Raw genomic sequence first — 22,165 nt, 5'->3', positions numbered from 1 at the left:
AAGGCGATGTCAATGCCAGCTAACCACAGAGGAGCTTGGGCATTGTAGTCTAGGGGCTCCACTGTAGGTTGTTACTTTAGATATCTCCCTGAACACCAGTCATTTGTTGGGGCTCCATTGCAGGCAGTCTTTGCCACTTCTACTTGGATTGAAGGGTCACCAGAGTAAAAACTAGAGAGAGCCACTGTATCTTTAATGGTTGTTTAGTAAAGGATATTTCATCAACAGCTGTTGCTTGTTATCTAGTTGAGTGAGGGATAACACCTGCTCAAATTCCCTCTTCTCCACAATCAGGCAAGACGCAGAAGCTCATTCAAGTTTCACTTCAGCCACCCTAACCCATTTATTTGTAATCTGTGTTTCCATTTTCACACAAAATGCCTTTTAGGTTATTATTGTTTTGGTGTTGCTGATGTTATATGCCTTCTAATCAATTCTGACTTTTGATGGCCCTCTCGTAGGATTTTGTTGACAAGTCTGGAGCAGTCCTTCAGAACAATTCTGGATTGCTTAGCTTTCATGTTTACGTTCACTATCCTTAGTTGAGGGCCTAGATAGTTACAGTACAGACAAAGTAGATGAGGAGTAATACCAGTAAATAATTCCCTACCTAGATACAAATATATGCACAGCCAGAACAAGTGCAACCAAATGAGCTCCATGTGAATTAATGTATTAAATTGTTAAATTATGGGTTCTTGTGGGTTTTTTTCGGGCTATAGAGCCATGTTCTAGAGGCATTTCTCCTGACGTTTCGCCTGCATCTATGGCAAGCATCCTCAGAGGTGTGAGGTCTGTTGGAATTAGGACAATGGGTTTATATATCTGTGGAATGGCTGGGGTGGGGCAAGGAGTTCTTCCCTGCTGCAGTTAGGTGTGCATGTTTAGCTGATCACCTTCATTAGCATTTGAAGGCCTGCCTGAGCCTGGGAAAATCTGTTGCTGTGAGGTGTTAATCTGTGCCTGGTTTTTTCCTCTCTGTTGTTTAGCTGTTATAATTTTAGAGTTTTTTAATACTGGTAGCCAGTACTCTAAAATTATAACAGCTAAACAACAGAGAGGAAAAAACCAGGCACAGATTAACACCTCACAGCAACAGATTTTCCCAGGCTCAGGCAGGCCTTCAAATGCTAATGAAGGTGATCAGCTAAACATTCACACCTAACTGCAGCAGGGAAGAGCTCCTTGCCCCACCCCAGCCATTCCACAGATATATAAACCCATTGTCCTAATTCCAACAGACCTCACACCTCTGAGGATGCTTGCCATAGATGCAGGCGAAACGTCAGGAGAAATGCCTCTAGAACATGGCTCTATAGCCCGAAAAAACCCACAAGAACCTAGTGATTCCAGCCATGAAAGCCTTCGACAATATGTTAAATTATATTTTATTGTTTTTATTATCAGTTTGTAAGCTTATATTGTTTGAGCCTTTTGTAAGATACCTTGAATCCCAAGTTGGCAGAAATGTAGCTTACAAAATGAATAAATACACAAATAATGTGGCTAGCCTGTTCCTGTTCTAGGATGAGAGACTAAAAAGGCATTCGGGTGGGCAAGTTTCCGTGTCACTTCTTGCCAGTGACTACAGACTTGGTTAATCAAGAGGCAGTAAATAATTTCTTTGTTGTTGTTTATTTGTTCAGTTGCTTCAGACTCTTTGTGACCTCATGGACCAGTCAATGCCATAAACTCCCTGTCAGCCGTGACCACCCCCAGCTCCTTCAAAGTCAAGCCAGTCACTTCAAGGATACCATCCATCCATTTTGTCCTTGGTTGGCCCCTGTTCATTTTTCCTTCCATTTTCCCCAGCATCATTGTTTTCTCCAAGCTTTCCTGTCTTCTCATTATATGGCAAAGTACTTCATTTTTGCCACTAATATCCTTCCCCCCAGTGAGCAGTCAGGCATTATTTTCTGGAGAATTGACTGGTTGGATCTTCTTGTGGTCCAAGGGACTCTCAGAATTTTCCTTCAGCACCACAGTTCAAAAATGTCTGTCTTCCTTCACTCAGCCTTCCTTATGGACATTGAAATCTACAACTCCAGCAGTATTCAGCCTTGAAAGTCTTTCATCTACTTCATCTGACAATGGTGGAGGTACATTTCTTTCCAACTACATTTGTCCTCATAATGAAAAGAAATTGGATATTTTGCCTATGCCAATGTCCCATATTAACATATCAGTGCACAGAATAGTCTGGCCAAATCTACTAATAAATAGGCTTTAAAGTTTATAATATAGTCCCAATGTGTCCAAATAGACTCCCATAATATAACTATGTCCGCACATGTGATAAAGGTGATTTTCCATAACATTGTAGCTTGGAACAGAAGGACAAGACATATTATTTAGAGGCAGTAGACAGGACATTGGTTTCTTCTGATTCTATTAGTAATAACAGACTGCTCCAACACATTGAAACACACTTTTTCAGTCCAAAATGGCAGCCAACTTGTCATCCTCTGACTGTTGTTGGATTGCACATCCCAGCTTCCCTCACCAGTGACTACTATAGTGTTGTTGGGTATTGCAGCTCAGCAACATCTGGTTTGTTCATCAATTTTGTTCATTACTTTTGTTGATTTAATTTAAATTGTTTATTTGTTTAATTGTGGTGTATTGTATTATTCACATTGCTGTATGTCACTCCGAATCCCTTTGGGGAGATGGAGTGGGATATAAATAAAGTATTATTATTATTATTATTATTATTATTATTATTATTATCATATTGCAGGTTCCTATACTAGAAAATGGCTCTGAGATATATATTCTCTACACTAACTGAACTGGCAAACTCTTCTCTTTTTTGCTAAAAGAAAATATCTTCTAATCCCTATTCCCTGAGCACGAGTCTACAGAGTTAACAAAGCCTGATGAAATATTTGAATTTTGAACACCATTACCCCCATTCCTTCACATTCACTGAGCACATGCCTCAGGTGAATACATAGCTGACAAATCAAATGTAACCTGTAGTCAGCCATCAATATTTAATAAATGGCTCAGTCCCTGTCCCTTTGCATCTCCTCTTCAATATCCATTGCATTAAATGAAAATAGTGATATAAGTTATAAATAGAAATTCAGCATCTGTTCCCATCCCCTTGCTGATCATTTACTCAGTAAGATTATAGTACAATCAAAAACTGCTCTATTCTCAAATTCTAGGTATTAACATATATTTATATAAAAGCATATGAAGTAAAGACATCACTAAAGTTAAAGCAGTTAACAATTTATCTTTAGTTTTTCCCTAGGGTTTAGGAGTGTTGTATCAGTTCTACCTCATTCAACGTTTTCTTCTTAAGAAAAGTAGTATCTCTTGTTCATTACCAACTTTGGGTATGTCAGTGCCCTTAGATGGAATCCCAAACTGATGTACATATTAGTGCTAGTGTTCAGAGGACCTTGGCCTCTAGAGCAACATGTGCTCAGTGAATTTCTCAAACTGGAGGTTGGGACCCCAGGGGGGGAGGGGGGTTGCAAGGGGTGTGTAAGAGAGGTCACCAAAGACTATCAGAAAACAGTATTTTCTGTTGGTCATGGGGGTTCTTTGTAGGATGTTTGATCCAATTCTATTGTTGGTGGGGTTCAGAATGCTCTTTGATTGTACCTGTGCTATAAATCCCAGCAACTACAACTCCCAAATGTCAAGGTCTATTTTCCCCAAGCTCCACCAGTGTTCACATTTGGGCATATTGATAATTCATGCCAAGTTTGGTCCAAATCCATCATTGTTTGAGTCCACAGTGCTCTCTGGATGTAGGTGAACTACAACTCCTAAACTCAAGGCCAATGCCTACTAAATCATTGAAGTTCTGTGTGCCAATTCTGGTTCAATTCCATCATTGATGGAGTTCAGAATGCTCTTTGATTGTAAGTTAACTCTAAATCCCAGCAACTACAACTCCAAAATGACAAACTCAATCCCCCCCTCCAATTCCACCAGTATTCAGATTTGGGCATATCGGGTATTTATGCCAAATTTGATCCAGTGAAAATACATCCTGCATATCAGATATTTACATTATGATTCGTAACAGTAGCAAAATGACAGTTATGAAGTAGCAATGAAAATAATGTTGTGGTTGGGGGTCAACACAACATGAGGAACTGTATTAAGGGGTCAAGGCATTAGGAAGGTTGAGAAACACTGCTCTAGAAAGACATATCTTGATGTACATGTGAATTTTAAGATTCTTGATCCCACAGATTCTTTTCAGAATTTTTCTTGATCTTTCATCAAATACAAGTCATAGCATGGTATAATCTATGATTAATTTAGCATACTTGGAAATAGTACCCCACATTAGTAAAGGTATCTGCCACAAACATTCCTATGCCAATGTTAAGATCAAAAGACATGAGACATTAAACATGTCATATGCAGCTAAAGATCACTTTTTTGGTCTCTAAATATTTTCAGGGTTTTATTCCAGGACCCCAAACCTCTGTTCATTTTGATAGGGCTCACTGTTATCCATAGTTTTCTGTTTCCATGATAAATTCAGAAATCTATCCTCTGTAGATACAAGTGTTGTTCAATAAACACAAAGAAATACTAACGCCCAAACCCACTGAATCATGAATATGACACACACAAAATGTGGGCAATTGTGTGATGTAGCTGTTGTTATAAGTGAGAACAGTCCTATGACCTCCTCATATGCCAGGCAGTTCTCCAGAGTCTCCATTTATGAATTTTAGTGCCAGTTTCTGAAGACCCTTCATACTATTTCTTGTGCCGTAGCAACAGAGTCAACATGGTAGTAGCAATTAACAAATGATCTGATTCTGCTGGAGAGAAAGGCATTAAATTTTCTCACATAGTTCCTCACCTTTCCTGCTGCAGAACGGGGGAAGATTTACTTTAACATAAAACAGAAGTGGGCAATAGCAGAGGGGTCAATTCCCACACCTTCCCCATGGTGATACAGTTTGCAGCATGGCCAAAACTCCTGTTTTCCATCAAAGCCCACTCAAAATGAAGACTGGGAGTAATATCATTTCCTCTCACAATTTTGATTAGAATTTTGATAAAATAAAGGTATTTGGGGATGGAGTGTACTAGAGGTTTGGGGTTGCTTTTGCACAGTTAGGACATTTGTGGGGTCTTTGTGCAAATTTCAGTCAGAAATCACCCTGAAATCATGCTCATTTGGTCTTAAATAATGTCTTAAATGATGGGTTCAGGGACTGACATGGAACTAAAGGAGCCAAAAAAGTAGAGTCTGGGAGTCATATGCAGCCTATGGGTTGTAATTTCTCCTTTCTTGCTTTAAAATTAAAAGTGAAAAGATATACAGTAGAGTTTTGCTTATGTAACATTATTTTATTTATTATTTTATTTAGCAGTTTTGTATACCAGTCTTCTCGCCTCCATAGAGGGACTCAGGCCGGTTTCCAACATCAATATTACAGACAATCATTACAAATATCATATTCTAAATCACACGAAAACATTAAAATAGCAAAATACAGTCATATGATTACAATGATCAGTCGTCATCAAAAAATCATTGCTCGTCATCATCCACCCATATCACAGGATCGTGGCTCATTCGTCGAATGCCAATTTCCATAGACAAGTTTTCACCTGTTTTCTGAACATTAATGGACTGGCAGAACATTGGATAAGTGAAAATGTTGAATAATAAGAAAGGATTAAGGCAAAGCCTATTGAACATCAAATTATGTTACGATTTTACAAATTAAGTACCAAAACATCAAGTTTTACAACAAATCAACAGAAAATACAGTTTAACACATGGTAACATTATGTAGTAATTACTGTATTTATTAATTTAGCACCAAAACATCCCAATGTATTGAAACATTGTTTTGGATCAGGGCAGGAGGCAGACTGCATTGGATAATACAGAATGTTGGATGAGCAAAGGTTGGATAAGCGAGACTCTACTGTACCAGTCAATTGAATTAATCATCAAACCACAATAAGGCACAAAAATGAACAATTTTAAAATACACTTGTTGAGATTCAAAATTATATATAAACAGTAATCAGTGCTGGGGACAAGACATCCTCTAGGAGAGTCATATTTAAAACCCACCTTGTTGCTTGCATTGCAGTCACTGCCACCTGAGCTCACATTAGGTTGTGTACATCCTTGCAAACTATTTGCAGGTGACCTTTGTCAATTGACCTTTGGATTTTGTTTCCTCCAGGGAAGTCTTGGTTCTGGCTATTTCTGCAAAGGTAGTACTGGCCTCTTCTTTTCAAGCTCACTTACAATTCGATACACAGAAATGCAATGGGCTGTTGCTCAGTAACCTTCAGAGGCCAGCTAATGGCAGTTGGCTGGGAGCTACCTCTCTTAGCCATAAAGTTCGAGAAAGTAAAGATTTATTGTTCACCATAGTCAGAATGGAATGAAGTTTTAGAACAGCTTCTCAAGTTATTTTATAGTCTAGAAATAATCCTGCAAGACTTGACAAGACTTGCAGCTACAGCGGACAAGTTGATTTGCCAAGGCAAAGAGGGCAAGAAGGTGGTGAATACTGCAACCATTGTTAAAAAATCCTAATATATTGGGGGTTCTGGCACATGCATGGTTCAAGGGTGCTAGAGATTCAATAAACCTCTTGATTATATCTTGGGATTTGTGGCATTTCTGGCATTGGCTACGCAGCCTTTTCCTTCTTAGAGGGTAGCTCATGCCATTAGCACTTATCGTGATTATATATTTTGCTCCCTCTCACTATAGATTTTTCTGTCACCTGGTAATATATAGTTCACACCCAAGATCAGTGTATTATGAGAAACAATTAATTTTCACCAAAACCCTCTTTCCCATTCTTCTTTTTCTCTACCTCACAGTTGCTAATTTTACACCAAGGACCTAATCAGTTCTATGTTGTTTTTCTTCTGCACTTCAAGCAATCATAAAGACTGTAGCTGAAGTTCTCATTAACACTGCAAAAAACTCATCTAGTGAGCAGCTACTAAAAACGCAACACTCACAGAAGTAGACCTCAAACCATAGTAGTGTCATGTGTTCTTCTTTAAAGAGATTTAACTTGCTAATTTCATCCACATAAGTAAGTGGCTCACAATACACCTTACTTTCATAATGATTTTATTGTAACTTGGCAGGTAGTGGAAACGTACAGCAATAAGTAACAAAGTCAAGATTGTGCATACCTTATATGTATATATTATATGTACGGTTTTGAAAGCTGGACATTAAAACAAACTGATAAGAGAATCATATCATTTGAAATGTGGTGTTAGAGGCGAGTTGTGTATACCATGGACTGCCAAAAAGACAAATCAAGACCATCAAGATTATTAAGATCATCTGGAGAGGCCCTGCTCTCGGTCCCACCGGCCTCACAAGCGTGTCTGGTGGGGACGAGGGACAGGGCCTTCTGGTTATGGAGACAGGTGTTCGATGAATGAGACAACACCCTAAGATTTGGATGGAAGATGATGTATAATCGATTTTAGTATGACGACTGACCACTGTAGTTTTAAATATATTTGTTGTTTTAATATGTTATTGTAATATGAACTATGATGTTTTGCCGATTGTATGTGGTTTTTATGGTTGGAAACCGGTCTAAGTCCCTCAAAGAGGTGAGAAGGTCGGTATATAAACCTTTGAAATAAATAAATAAAATAAATAAATGAGTCCTAAAAGCAAATCAAGCCTAAATTATTTCTAGAAGCCAAATGACTAAACTGAGACTGCCACATTTTGGACATATCATGAGAATACACTAGAAAATTCAATAATACTTGGTAGGATAGAATGCAACAGGAAAAGTTGTTATTTATTCAGTTGCTTCAGACTCTTCATGACCTCATGAACCAGCCCATGCCAGAGCTCCCTGTCAGCTGTTACCAGCCCCAGCTCCTTCAAGATCAAGCCAGTCACTTCAAGGATGCCATCCATCTATTTTGCCTTTGGTCAGCCCCTCTTCTTTTTTTCTTCCATTTTCCCCAGCATAACTGTCTTCTCTAAGCTTGCCTGTCTTGTCATTATGTGGCAAAATATTTCATCTTTGCCTCAGGAAAAGAAGACGACTGAATTCCAGATGGATAGATTCAACCAGGCAAGCTACAGCCCTTTATTTGCAAGGCCTGGATAGGACATTTGATGATAGGATTACATGCAGGTTTCCCATTCATAGGGTCGCCACATGTTAAAGCCAATTTGACAGTGATTAACAACAAAGGGGAAGGGAAATATGTGGTATTGTAGTCCTGGGTCTTTTTCAAAACAGGAGCAATGAAATCATCTACTTACAGTTGCCAGATCTCAGGACCTGGCCCTGAGTTTCTAATCAACACAATGTTCTCCAGCTGGTAGAACACCAGCTTGCAACAATTTGCAAGAATTAATTGCAAACACATAGATCTCCAGGGTGATCTATGTATTTGCATCGTTAACTTCCTCCTTTCAAATTCTGCCTAGAAGCAAGCATGCTAGAATAAAAGTTCCTTCTCCCCAAGTAGGTGAGAAGGAATAATCCCTTCATTTCACCCTTATTTGGAAACATCCCCTTAAGCTAACTATTAATTTATAAATACAAAGATATGTTCTCTCTATGTGTATGAATTACAAACTGTGAGTGACTGTTGTTGATACTTTATGTATAATACTTAATGATATCACCAGGAAGTATCCCTAGGCTTCAGGTTTTGATTCAGAAAACTCAGTGACTGCAGTGAACCTGATTTGACAACCTTGAATATGCTGAACAGCTGAGAAATTTTTATAATTCTGGCCAACACTGTAACAATCAAAGCTAGTGTTGGATTATGACTCCCATGAATCCCACCCAATATTGCCTAAGGTGAGGTATGATGGAAGTTATGAAATACTTCCAGGTTGTCAGACACTAGGTTTTAATCAGAGTTGGGGAAATGTGGCCTTTTGTGGAGATATATCTATTAGACTTATGCACAGAACCGTTTTCCTTCGTTTCATCCTTTCTTTCATTACTTTCGGGAGCACATAACAGGAAGCCTCCTTCCAGTACGGAAATCAGCTCGCAATGAAAGCAAGTGGGAGCCGATCGCGGTTCTTCACCTGCTTTTCATGAGCACGGCAGCTCCTTGTCTTGGAGAATGCATGTGTGGTTTACAGGCTCAGGAAAGCGAGCGCACCTGCCTGCAGCCAAGTGCCTCCTCTGAAATTGAATTTGCCTCCTTGCTTTGGAGAGTGCATGTGTGGCAATCCGGCTCAGGAAAGTGAGTGCACCTGCCTGCAGCCGAGTGCCTCCATCTGAAACAGAACTTGCCTCCTTGCCTTGGAGAGAGCATGTGTGACGTGCAAGCCCAGAGAGTTTGAGCACCTGCCTGCAGCCAAGCACCTCCTCTAGAGTAAAAAACAAGACTTGCCTCCTTGCTTTGGAAATAGTGCATGTGTGGCATGCAGACCCAGAAAGCATGTGTGACTGCCTGCAAACGAGCTCCTCTCCTCTAGAGTAGAGAAACAAGAAGCCTCCTTAAAGTGCGCACCTGCCTGCAGCTGAGCATCTCTCCTCTAGAGTAGAAACACTAACAGCTTAAAAGCATAAAATGATTGGAAGGGGAGCCTGGGGAGCCCCTCCCTCATAATAGGTCAATAGAAAATTTATCTTTTGGCACCCCAGAGAGGAAACATACCTGCCCTCCCAATTTTGGGAGGCTCCCAAGAAATGGATTGGGGGCCCCAACCGAACGCCAGGAGATGAAACAGGTCAAGTTTTGCCCCGAATAAACATCCCTAATATCTATGCTGTCTTTGAGGTCATCGATGTGAAAGAAAGGTAAGAGGATGGTGATAACAACAATGGCAGGATGAAAGATCCTTCCATATCTTCTTGGATAACAAAACAGAAACATGTATAAGGAGATACAGCCATAGAAATACAAACACACACACACTTGATTCTGTTTTTACACTGTCTTTAGTTTTCCCTATACATTATTTTCCCCAGGCTCTTTCACTACCATACATTTTCTCTCATTAGTAATGTTCCCCAGAGGAGTGAAGAGTAGAGACATGTAGAGTTAACTGTAGGAGTGTGGAAATCAGGGAAGTACTTTGGGAAAGTCATCTATCAAAATGAGGCACTTCTTCACCTTAGCAGCTGCTGTCTTTACACTGTGGGGCTGTTGAATTGTGATGCCTCATCGTGCCAAAGTTTTTAGTTCAATCCATTTCCTGAGGTTTTACATTTTCAGTATCAGTAACCTTTGTGCTTCAGGGAAGGATTTTTCTATTAGTCTGTTTTTAGCCTTTTAAATCGTAATAACACTATCATAACTATAACACACTTTTTGTTATCTTTTCCAGAATATAATGTTCTGGTCAGTTGTTTACGTTTGTCTCCCTCCTTCTCATTAGTATTTTATTTAGCTGTTGGGTTTAAAACATAAGAGCCAAAAGTAGCTGTTGGGTTATGGCCTAAAGTCCAAGAGCTACACTGAGGAAATTTGAAATATGGACTGCTTACCACTCTAAAAACCCTCAAGTAGTTTGGCTAAGTAAATGATCTCAAGGGTCTGTTGGATTCAGATAAGGGGAGCCCAAATGACTTCTGTTTTTGGCTGCCTTGGAGCAGTTACATACTCTAAGCAAGGCTGCATTTTAAGGATAACACTGATGGAAATGCAAGCAAGAGATAATGGTTGCTTGAGGCCTTCCCCTTAAAAAAGATAATGCAAATGCAGCGTGCAACAGTTTTACTGGCCCAGTTATAATCATCCATCAAAACCCAGTTTTTGCAAGTGTGTGTAGAGTGCAGACACCCTGGTGCCTTTTCAGTGTGCTCCTGGAATAACTCATCAGGAATATTACCTGTCAGTGAGACCAAAGCTTCACAACTTTTCTCCTGAATTTCAGCACTGTGTTATTGTTTTTCCCCTGGAAATTGTAGCAATGACATTTCCAATTACCCTGAATATACTGCTATACTTTAGGGAATATCTTCAGCTGTAGAAGGTTTAAGGTCAAGCACAGTGAACTTCTTCAGGGAACATTAGATATTATGTGACATAAAGACCTTCATTCCCAAAGTCAACTCCTTCACCATCTCTGTTGCACTAAATCAAAATGGTCCTTGAAGTAGCTTGACTACTAGACCAAACCTTGGGAAGTTACTTTTAAACAGATTCAACATAACAACTATGATTAAACATAGTAGAATGATGTTCTTGGACCCAAAGTATCAACCTTGTTATTGTTGTTGTGTACCTTCACATCATTGTGAACATAAGTTCACCCAAAGGAAAACCTTTGGCTACAGGTTTTCAATGAATGTCTCATAAGAGTCTCGACTAAGTCTCAAGAACTGCAAAATTAAACAGGAAATAACAGTTTCAAACCAGGAACAGAGAATCTTTCAAATTTCGTTACATAGTGTAATATGTGGATTCTGGTTTCCCTTATACAACAAAGGACTCTACAACTACAGTTTGGGGAGATTAAACTGCAATATTAATTCATTAACATCCATCATTACAAATTATTGTCATTAACATTAGGACAGAAATTTAACTTCTTGCATTATTGATTATTACTTCAGTAATTAAATCATTATTTGTTAATTAATTGGCACTTACAGAAAATGGCATATTTAGTTGTCACTGATGCACGTATTTTGTTTTGGGTTTCTTTAAAAGTGTTCTTTTTATAGTTACCACCTTATTCATGGACTAAACAACAAAACTCACAACCTAATTGATGACTGAATATGCAGTGGTTTATAGTGCCATGGATCTGTAAATTGCTAAATTCATAAAACCTCATAGCGAGAGGAGATAAATGAGTTAGCTTATAACTAGTTCAGTTTTATTAAATGATTCCAGTGCCAGTGAATGCCACTAACTCGCAAAACAAAACCTTGAGGTCTACTTGGAGAAGGAGATAACTATTTGATACAGGACTCATTAGATTTAACTAGTTAATTCCAAACTTTGCCTATGAACAAGTGAGGAATCTGTTACACTCCTGACACACCTATGTTGTTATTGTAGTTCAATAACATCTGGGGGACATATGTCCCTTAATAACAGCACGGTGTCGTGGTTTGAGTATTCAGGAATGAACACTCACATCATAACTTCCTCAACCCCCACCCCACACACATACACCCTGATATTGTTGAACTTTGACTCCCATAAATCCTGTCCAAAATCCCTGCTGAGCTATGGAGACTCACTGGGTGATCCTGGGCAAGCCACTCTCTCAATAACTTGTGCCAAGGAAAGGGTTATCATAACTTGGAAAGAACATAAATGCCCACAACTTGTTTCTTGCTCATTCTACAGGAAAACATCTGACTCCTAGAGCATTTAAAATATATTTCTCCAACTTGACATCTTCTGGATGCTTACAACTCTCATGGCAAGAGTTGGAGATAAATACAGTCTAAGTGAAAGGATGTTATTTGTTTGTGTGGCGTTAGTCATTTCCTCTTTGAAATAATTGTTCACCTACTTTATTTTAAGCATTCATGCCTTTTGCTGGAATCTGTGGTCTTCCTATAAAAAGAAAACATTTGGGATTTTTATAGCATCTATTATTCTGTCAGCTATTACTGTCAGTTCCGATTACTCTGACATCAGTGTGGATTTGTTCATACACTTTCTCATTTGTGATGCACATTTTTATGTGCATCACATAAAAATTACTGATGTGAATTTTAAATAATCCCAATGTTCCTGAGCATGAATTTGTTCTCTTTCAAATCTGAATTTAAACTAATTTCTTTAGATATTAAATTGCCCCCCTTCATTATGTTGTGATTGTGTTGGGCTTTCAGGGTGTTGTAGCTACAGTTGGATTTCAATGCCAATATTTAGAACACTGAACCCTATCCACCACAGTGATCATTGAATAATGGAATTATAGAATCACATATTTCAAATAACCCCCAAGGGCAACCTAGCCCAACTGCTTTCTACCCACCTTGCAGGAATCTACACTGTTGATTGATGACCCTCCAACCAATGACTTCCAAAGGAGAGTTCATCAATTTCCAAGGCAGTCTGCAATGGTGTCGTGACTGATGTCTGGGTAAGATTACAAAACTCAAAGGCTCAGACTAGGTTTTCCTTTTTAAAACATATGTATGTATGTATGTATGTATGTATGTATGTATTTCTTTATTTGCAGCATTTATAATCTGCCCTTCCTACCCCAAAGAGAACTCAGGGCAGATCACAGAACACTTACATGGCAAACAGTCAATGTCGTTAAACAGATAGAGTTATTATGTTGACATTTTCCCAACTCCGGCATCCATCATATTTCAGGCTATCGGGATGAAAACAGCCACACTTGGAGGGCACATCTTCCACTCTCAGCCCTCCAAGTTTCATAATGTTTAGGTCATCCCCTGATTTTTTAAGGAAATTCTTAAATTTTCTAGAAATTAAATCTCCTTTAAAACAAACCCAAAAAGATATCTCCTGCCAGCCACACCTTGTATTTCTCCAGTTGCAGTTAGGATCAGTAGCAGGGCATTGTAGTCCAAAGGTAATATTTCCATGGTTCTCTGTGTCACACAACAAGCAAACCTTATACTACCTTCCATATAATTAATGTCTGTACAGTATAGCTTTGTTCTCGATGGCACCCAGGATTTCATGTAGAGGTCTTTCACATCTCTTTGCAACACGCATCTAATGATAAATAAAGGCAAGTAAACTGGGTAGTCACTCTAAATCAGTGGGTCTCAACCTGGGGTCCCCTTCAATTCCCAGAAATCCTAACAGCTGGGATTTCTGGTAGTTGTAGGCCAAGAACATCTGGGGATCCCAGGTTGAGAACCACTGCTCTAAATCCTTCTGCCTGCAGAATAGCTGTTCTACCTATGAGCTCACCAAAGATTAATTCTCTGGAATGCCTCAATTTACGAAATACCAGAAGTTTCCACATAGCCTAAAGATTTGGCATTATTGAGAATGGAAGTAGCATCCCTTGACTTCTTTGTAGAGGTCTGTTTTCTCAGTGGAAAGCATATGTATCTTGATACAGAACTGTATGGATTTTTCTTGGCTATCCCTATATAAATGTATACAGTTAAAGCACATGGGGCTTATCATCCATGGCTTTAGATGCTTTCCAAATTTTCTTGCTGCCGTTTAGAAGAATGATAATGTTGTTTTTCTTGGCAATCTTCACATCCTTGTTCTATTGTCTTGCTTCATTGCTTTTATTATATGCTGGTCCATCACAGCTTAGATGAAAGACTTTTCCAAGTGTACTAGCTTTGCAGCATGCTGTGAAAGTATGTCTCTAGTGTTCTTTTGTTGAAATCTAATGGAGAGATTTGGGCACTCATTTTTCCCCTACTGTTTATATTTCTGATGAATAGTTGTTTGCTTTACAAATATGTTTGTTCATTGTGGCTCATTTTAGGAATCACTTTTCCAGAATGTCCAAAACTATGCTTTTGTGATCATGGTAGAGTTTGCCTTTGGATTGAAGAAGTTGGGTAACTACCACAACAAAGGGGAACACTCACAGTGATCACTTATTCTGGAATAACTACTGTGCAGTGATCATTATTCATTCAGATCTGAAATGTCTTGAGAAAGCAGACGAGGCCAAATAGAGACATAATTATACAGAATCATAGTAAGCTTGCCACTGGTTTTACCACTGCATATGAAATTTTATCTTAATAATAATAAGCTACAGAGCAGTCTTATACATATTTACTCAGAAGCAGTAATTTATGCTCAACTAGTGAGACCTTTTAGTAATACAGTCTAAATCCTTGACTGGATGATATAGCTGGTGAAATGAGCAGATCCATCTCATCTTGGTCTTTTTGCAATAATGCCAAATTAAATCATTGTGAAACAAAATTGTCTACTGCAGGAAGATGATTCTGAACTACGTGAGACTAACACATTACCCCCAGCTGCCGGTGCATGACCTCCAGCTTGGATTAAAACAACACAATTTGGGTTCTTTTGATCCTATTGAGCAGGCAAATTGCATTCCTCTCAATGTTGTTTGACTGCATCTCTCATCAACCCTACAAAGCACAATTGGCTTTATGCATTTTGAAGTCCAACAATATGTGGAAAGTTGCATGTTATCCACTCTGTAATAACTATATCTAAAATGATCTCCAACTTTAGGTGCATCTATACCAGCCATGGGCAAACCGGCCCTTCAGGTGTTTTGGAATCCATCTCCCACAATTCCTAACATCCTGGAGGGCTGAGGTTTGTCCATGGCTGATCTGTACTCAGGTCTTTAAGGTGTTTTGGACTTTTGGTGTTTTGAAGTATAGATGCACCAACTTTAAGTGCATCTATACTCTGGTCTTCCAGGTGTTTTGGACTTCAGCTTCCTAAATCCCTGGTTTTGGAAAATCCCTGTCAAGGCAGTTGAAGTTTATGGGAGTTGACACCACTAACTTCAATGGCTCAATCTAACAAATCCTGGGAGCTCTTTGGAGTCTTTGGAAAATAGACTAAAGTAAAACTACAATCTCCACAATTCCATAGCATTGGGCCATGGGGATTAAAATGGTTCAAACTGCATTAAATCTTCAGATGTGCCCTTTATTAGTATAAACATTGCCTAATTTCTCTCCACAGTAGACGTGGCTCTTAAGGAGGCATTATCACAGGATGTCTACATCAATAACCGCTGGAGAAATTATACTGCTTCCTAAGATTTACAGAGATGCTCATAGGAACACCTCAGCAAGCAAGAGTCCAAAAGTGGCAGGCTAAAACCTGTAACTTCAATCAGTGGCCGATACTGGATGAGAAACTCCCTCCTGGACTCACAGAAGGCTGGGTGACTTGGAAGGCACTGAACAGATTGTGCTATGGTATCACGGGCAGAGTCAATCTTAAGAAAAGAGACTATAAAGTGGAGTCCGCAACATGCAAATGTGGAGGAGAGCAGACCACAGATCACTTACTACATTGCAGCCTGAGCCATGCCACATGCCCAGTGGAGGACCTTCTTACAGCCCTACCAGAGGCACTCTCCAAGTGGCCAGCTCCTGGTCAAAGGAAATTTAGTATAATGCCAAGTTTTCAACTTTGTTTGTGGTTTTCCTATACATTATCACTGTATTCTCAATTCGCTTCTGACACAATAAAAAAGCCCAAAATATTAAAATGCAGAAATCCTAGCCAACTTCATTCGTTTAAAAAACCAATATAAGTATGTTATTGTTCACACATGATATAGTATGATGTCTGTACAAGACAAAACTCTTGATCACAGAATAAACTGTAATTGTTTGAGCAAAGATAGCCTTAGGCTAGAAACAGCAAAAGAAGAAAGAAAAGTTTAGAACAAATTCCCAAATCTTGTACATTGATTGAAAATGTCTAACTAGCATTTCAATGCTTGTTTTAATGAAAGTTAATTGCTAAACTTTATCCATTCTGTGTTTTCCCCTTACAGCAGATTCAGTCATGGCCAGTGAGATTATCTGACTAATTTTTTAAAAATCAATTCTGTTAATTGCTCTGCAAATATTATCAGGTATAGTCACAAAGGGATTGTTCCACTTTAGTTATTATGGATTAATAATCTGCTCACTTGTTCTGTCTCTTGGTAGCTATTTTTGCTAGCAGGTGGAGACAAGGATCCCCCCTGAATTTTCCATTCAATACAATGTCTTAAGCTAAGATAGAGGCAACCCTCCATGGAACTGCTTGTTTGAAAAAGAAAATAAATTAGTATAATTTGCTAGTTGAAAAACAAAGAATGGGAAGTTAATGGGCAGTAGAAATTACATTACATAATGGAATTACATTATATTTGTACTAAAACATGTAAAAAAAAAACCTTATGTTGATTATGTTCATGTTGAAAAGGGGATATTTTCATCTTGTCATTTAAATTTACATTACATTTCTAACTATTACTCTTACTGCAATAAAAGTTTTAAAATCCCATTCTTGAGTTTACTCCTTCATGGTTTGAGATTCTGACTGTCTGAAAAAAGTGCAAAAAAGTTGAGCCGAACCTCAACTTAGGAGTGTCCCAACTTATGAGCATTTTGAGTTAAGAGCTGTTGCTTAGCCCAGGATTTGCTTTGACAAAAGAGTGTGTTTTGCGTTAAAAGCTAGCACCAGAGTGAATGCTAGCATGAGAGTACCGGGCTTTAGGGCTTCAAGGGAACAACCTCCATTCCTCATGCCTTGTGATCTTTATTTATTTATTTATTTATTTATTATTTACTGGACTTGTATCCTGCCCTTCTCACTCCAAAGGGGACTCAGGGCAACTCACAACAAAGGCAAAATTTGATGTCACGAGTACATATAAAAATAAAACAATATATACTTTAAATTCACATAATTAAAAGATAGCAACTTAAAACAATTATTTAAAATCACACAATTCAAAGGCAAATTCCACGAGCCATCCTGGTTGTCACTTGCATTATTAATTATTGTACTGAGAGATTATTGTTGCACTGGGAATCGTTGTGCAAAGGCTTGGTCCCACAGCCATGTCTTCACTTGTCAGCTTTGGGAGATTGCCATCTGCTTTGCTCTTGTCTGCTTTAAGGAACTTTGGGTTAGTTGATTTTATGTAGTTTTTATTCCTGTTGTGTTTGGCTTAATGAAGAGAGATAGGGAGGGAGAGCCAGAGAGGGAGGGAGGCTGAAATGAGTACGGTATAAAGAAAATGATGCTTCTGCCTATTCACTTGGTGCTTCCTAGCCACAACTTTCAGCTTCGACCATTTTAAAGTTGATCTTTCTTTTTTTAATTGTTCTACAAGAATGTGCAGGTTTTACCTTGTTGTTACACTGGCCAAAACATATTTTATTGCCCCACGTGCGCTTCCTTGCCACTTTGTACTTCTACCATTTTAAAGCTGATCTTTTTTTAAATTGTTCCATGTGAATGTGAATTTGCACATTATTTATTATTTACAAAGTACATTTTCTTATTTAAAAACACATAACCACAAATGGAGGTGGGGGGCCAGAACAGATTAATAGCATTTCAATGGGGGGTCACTTTGAGATATGAGCATTTTGAGTTAAGACCTCAGTCACGGAAATTAATTAAACTCTTAAGTCAAGTTATCACTGTATTTTGAAAGCTAATTATGTAAGCAACACCTGCAGAAATCCCTCTTCCATTAAGCCAGTGGCTGCCAACCTGTGGTCCATGGACTACCAGTGGTCTGCAAGAACTAAATTATGGTCTGTGGCCTCACTGTTACTATACTGTTGCAACAAAGTGACTGGTCTCACAAAACCCTCTTATAATGACAAGGCTTGTTAAATATGGTTTTCTTTGGGCGAGCAGGTGGTGACAACTGAATGGCATATATTCTGTATCATAAACTAGAGCTGATGTTGTGTATCCAATGCAATTTTTTGAATCAGCACCCCAAATAACCAAACCAAATCTAAAGTTGACCAAAAACTGATTCGTAACCCTTTTGGTACTAATGTTGGAGAGTGGTCCCTGGTCAAAGTGGTCCCTAGTCTAAGTGGTCCCTGGTCAAAAAAGGTTGGGAACCACTGCATTAAACATACAAGAACTGTGTCCTGTATTTCACTTGGCAACAACTCAAAATAGCATATGAAATATGCCAGATAGGGAAGTTATTTTTCAAAGCATTAAAAAGAGAATTATGAGCAATATTAAAATGTTCTACTAGGGGTCATTGGAAACACCCCACATGTCATTCTTCCTATGTGCAATCGCCATCTTAAATTATCTCTCTATGGCTGCATCTATACTGTAGAATTAATGCATTTTGACACCACTTCAAAGCCATGGCTCAATGCTGTGGAATCATTGAAGCTGTAGTTTAATGAGGCACCAGCACTCTTTGGAAGGGATGGCTAAAGACCTGGTATAAGCACAACTCTCCTAATTCCATAGCATTGTGCCATGGCAGTTAAAGCAGTGTTAGGCTGTATTAATTCTACAGTGTAAATGCACCCTATGCAGGAGAAATAGAAGGAACAATTGTTTGAGGACTTGGAGCTCTACTCTGTTTTTATACTGAAAACAACTTCTGGGGCTTTTTAACCTACCTCTGGTTTATGGAGTTTGCTATTTTGCTAAAACAAAAATAAATCCAGGAGCTGACATCTATCAAACCTATGCTACAAAGTTGCTGATTAAACGAAATACGTAGAAAGTAGTAGCTATATAGTGTGATAGTTTTTGCTACTATATGACCCAAAATATTTAATAATTAATCCTTTAGCACTGAAGGAAATATTCTAAATATGTGTTGTGTTACATCAATGATTTCCTTCACCGCAAAGTTGTAAGCCACTATTCCTTTTGAAATAGTAAACTGAAATTTTACTAATTTTTACTAAGCTCAAATGAGATAACCTCAGAATCCAAATATATTCAAGAATGCAAGTTGTTCTGGTATAATAAAAAGTTAATAAAATGTTTCATAACACCCTAATGCTTATGAAATGTCTTTAAGGTTGCAATGTGTCAAGTGTGAATAATGAGGAATTATTTGTAGCAAATTCAATCACTGTATTTTAATTTGACAATAATCATAATAATCATAATAATATAACAACAGCAACAACAATTACTTTCAAAATGAGTGAGCTAGATGTTCCCCTACACCAACATTATTAATGTCAATTAAATTAAAAGGCAAAACTTCTGGAGAGTTTTCTAATAAGAAAATATTATGGTGCCAATATCATATAATTGATATTGACATAAGCCACCAATATATAATGAATTACTGTATTACCTTGTACTATCTTATGATACTGTCTCTGAAGACCAAAAGCTTTCTTAATTAGTGACAGTCATGACTGGGGAGATGTTTCATAGATGGAGGAAAAGACAGACAAAAAACAGTTTGCAGAATAAAGAAAATAAAGTGCTTTATTCTTTTTAGTAACATTTGAGAATAGAGCACAGCAAATACATGCTAAATACAACAAAAGAAATACAAAGTGCAGCTTGGAATATGTTTGATAAAGTCATTATAATCTCAAACTGGATATTTTGATGACAGATTTGAACACATAAATGATGAACAGCTATTACTTGGAGATGGAATGTTATGGATTGAATATATTATTTAGTGCATGAGAAAACATGGAAGTGCATATTTGGGGTGGGAAGAAGTTGACCAGTATCTTATATTAAATGTTTAAGAAAATAGACATAATGGTGTATTTCTCATCTTGAATATACGTCAAAATAATTCTATTATATTTAGACCTAGGCCATTGTAAAAGTCCTAAAGCTATAAAAATCCATTTGACTTTGGTGGGATTGCTCTAATACAGTGGTGCCCAACCTTTTTTTCTTGACCAGGAACCACTTTGTTTTGTTGTTGTTTTTGTTGTTAGCAGGGACCACAAAGTTCAAAAATAAACTGTGTTAATCAAAAAATAAATTTAAATCAATTTTTTAAACATATTTGTTAAACTTAATAGTAACATAAATTAAAAGTACTCTTATAATATAAACAAGATCATTTTAAACAGAAAATTAAATTTGGTATGCTTCAATGTGATTTTTGAGTTTGTATCTTCTTTAAAGTTTGGGTCTAATATTATTGCTCAAAGCTACAGACATGTCCTACTTACTTTCAATCGATTCCTGGACTTGTTTTGAATTACCAGCAAAGCAGAAAACCCTTGTTCACATAAATAAGTCGTGGAGACGAGATTTATTTAATTATTTATTTACTACATTTAAATCCCGCCTTTCTCACCCCAGCAGGGGGACTCAGAATGGTTCACAAAAGGCAGCAATTCGATGCTGTACATATGTATAAATACATAAGTACAATTTTAAAAAATCGAATGCATTAAAACTCAAAAAGCAACAGCAGCATTAAAATCACATTATCCAGAGTAAAATCAAAGGCCATTCCATTAGTCATTTCACAATTCTATATATTCATATTGCACTAGCTTGTTAGGCAAACGTTGGTCCCATAACCAGGATTTAACTTTCTTCCTGAAGGTCAGGAGAGCGGAGGCTGCTCTAATTTCACTGGGGAGAGAATTCCATAGCCCAGGGGCCACACTGAGAAGGCCCTGTCTCTTGTCCCCACCAAACATGCCTGCAAAGAAGGCAGGATCAAGAGCAGGGCCTCTCCACAAGATCTTAACCTTTGTGGTAGATTGTACAGGGAGATACGTTTGGACAGGTAATCTGGGCCAGAACCATTTGGGACTTTATAAGTCAAAGCCAGCACTTTGAATTGTGTTTAGTAGCAGACTGGTAGCCAGTGGTACTGATATAACTGTGGAGTTGTGTGTTCCCTATATGCCTCTCCTGTTAGAAACCTGCTGCCTCCCACTGAACCAGCTTCCGAACATAAGATAGTACAAGGCAATTCCTTCAATTTCAGTATAAAAATTGCTTTTTAACACCAAAACTCCTCAAGAGAATCAGATTCAAATATGTCCTTGCAGTTTCTATCATTTTGACATTCAAACTGATAGAAATCCAGTAAAAGAAAAAATCTTCCTTGATTTCTTCTGCAACCTCTCCAATTTCAATCATCATTAAATAAGTCAAAATTAATATGAATATTGAGGACAGTAAAACTACTGGACTGTTGAATCACTAATCAGCAAAACATAATCACGGACATAGCAATTGGCATTGCTGACTGATGCTGGGTGGCTTTAGTACGACGTGACACGTGATGTCAATCATTTGCCCTCTCCCTAGCCTCCCGCATTTGCCCAACATTCTGCTCACTGGTGCTGCCTGTGTTACAATGGATTCATTAAAATCAATAAAGATTTAATTTTTTTTATATTTCATGGACTGTATTTTAGTTCTTGCGGACCACTGGTTGGGAACCACTACTCTAATACAAAGAAAATGTTGCTACCCCATGAAACTAAACTTTATAATTTGTATTTTGAAAAAAAAAACCCACTTTCAATTGAGGGGAAAAAAAACCCTTACTGAAACTAAGATTATTTCATAAGAAGCTAAGACAATATGAAAAATCTTTAGTACATAGCCATAACAACTTGAAGGTAAAGTATGGAGATTTAAGATTGACCCTAGAAAATCTCAAATACAAGTTGAATGCACTTGAATGTGTATTGAATGTGTATTGAATGTGCCCTACAACATTTTTCTTATGTAATGACAGCCTATGTTTGTGTATTTTCTTTGCTTTGACCTGTGTTGTTTTCTTTTTAGGGGAAACGTATTGCTGTTGGTT

Source organism: Anolis sagrei, chromosome 5, assembly GCF_037176765.1.
Source record: "Anolis sagrei isolate rAnoSag1 chromosome 5, rAnoSag1.mat, whole genome shotgun sequence".
NCBI classification, from domain to species: Eukaryota; Metazoa; Chordata; class Lepidosauria; order Squamata; family Dactyloidae; genus Anolis; species Anolis sagrei.
This window is presented reverse-complemented; position numbering follows the sequence as displayed.